This window comes from Lycium barbarum, chromosome 1 (assembly GCF_019175385.1).
Source record: "Lycium barbarum isolate Lr01 chromosome 1, ASM1917538v2, whole genome shotgun sequence".
Lineage (NCBI taxonomy): Eukaryota > Viridiplantae > Streptophyta > Magnoliopsida > Solanales > Solanaceae > Lycium > Lycium barbarum.
Window position 1 is genome coordinate 82745509 of NC_083337.1, and position 1825 is coordinate 82747333.

General features: G+C 42.8%; 1 non-coding gene across 1 annotated transcript; it reads left to right on the forward strand.

The window, feature by feature from the left end:
* The first annotated feature begins 210 nt into the window (after positions 1–210).
* TRNAS-GCU (transfer RNA serine (anticodon GCU)) lies at positions 211–298 on the forward strand. Its single transcript has one exon. It is a non-coding gene; the product is annotated as a tRNA-Ser (tRNA).
* The last annotated feature ends 1527 nt before the right edge of the window (positions 299–1825 follow it).

Consider the following 1825-nt stretch of genomic DNA (forward strand, 5'->3'; position numbering starts at 1 on the left):
GCGTAGATTGAAGAAGAAAAAATGGTTCTCTGTTAATGATCTACGCCATAATATATGATCCGTATAAAACATACGGTCCGTATATGGAAGCGTAGAACATGAGTCAGGTAAAAGCTCTTTCTTTCCTTAATTAAGGAAAGAAAGAGAGAAAGAAAGATTCTTTCCTTTATCTTATGTGCTATCTCATGTAGTAATTATCTTTTTCAATTGGGAGAGATGGCTGAGTGGACTAAAGCGGCGGATTGCTAATCCGTTGTACGAGTTAATCGTACCGAGGGTTCGAATCCCTCTCTTTCCGTTGATGACTTGATTTTTTTTTTCAATTTTCGAAATCCTTTGTTCTTATTCTTAGTTAAATGTGTGGAATAGACCAAACCCTAAGAAAATTGGAAAATAAAGCAAGGAAAAACCTTTTTTATTTTATTCTTCACGTCCAGGTACGGACCATAAAATTTATACAGACCGTGAAAATAAGAGTAAACCAAGGATCGTCAGATCAATTCATCGTCGCAGATTTACGGACAGACATATGCCCCGTGAAATTTCTACGGGTGTAGATCTGATGCCAGGTAAGTAGAAAAAAAACAAAAATATAAAGGTCTGTTTTACGGACCGTATGTTTTTCACGACCCGTATATAAAAAAATATATATATATATATTAGCATCCTTGTCTACATGTTCATTATTATAAATACTAATATGTAGTCCACAGGTATGGCTGTGACAAGAGGTCGTGCCCATGGCACAAGATAGGACTGAGGGCGAAGCCGAACCCAAGTCGGAACTAGGCTCTGTGATGAAGACCAGGCTCCTGTCGCACGAAACACAAGGCCGCGAAGGGTAGCCCAAACTCCGACAAATCCCTTGTCTGATAAGGGGAACAGCAGTGATGGGGAGCACTCATCAAGCTCTCCTGACCTATCTAGTCGAAAGGAGGCGACTAATACGCCGGAAGAGTCTGATGCTAAAGAGGCGGCACGCCTAAATGAGAATAGAATGAAGGAGAGGTCTGAACATGCTGTTAGGTTCTCGGTCCAAGGCTCGAAGGAAATATATGATAAAGGGCTAGAGCCAAAGGAAGGAGGACAGGGTTTCCGCCGGAATATCTATGAGGAGAGGCAGATCAGTTTCGAATGGTTTGAACACTTCCCAACCATATAGGCTATCATTGATCACCATAGATGGGGGTTCGTTAGCTAGCCACTATGCACATATGCACCATCTATTGTGAGAGAGTTCTACACCAACTATGCGGCAGAGATAAACAACAGGTACAAGTCATCCCAACAAGCAAGGACAGTGATACGCCTCCAAAAGGTGAGTATTAGAGGTGTAAGGATTGATTTCTCAAGCAAGGCCATCAACTGATTCTACTTCGGGAACAACTATGAACCGCCGGCAAACACGGATGAGTTAGACTATAGATTGGATGGGAACAGGACTGACCAGATGAAAGAAGTACTGTGGGTGGCCTCGGTGATTGCTAGAGGGAATCCAGTTTGGCGCACAAATTCTAGCACACCGATAAAAAAGAAAGATCTTTCAATGGAGGCACAATTCTGGTGGAGTGTCCCAATGCACAGACTTCAACCAACTCAGACAGATAATCAGCTCCCTATAAGCCAGGCGATTTTAGTGGCTTCCATCATGTCTCGGTATGCAGTTGATATAGGGAAAGTTATAGCCGATGAGGTTCGAATGCGGGCTACTCAGCTTGGCCTTTCGTTGGTTTTCCCGTGCTTGATTACGGCCCTTTGACTGAAGCCTGACATCTAGAAGATACCTTACTGGGACCATAAGTTTGAGGCAAAACACATCTACAGT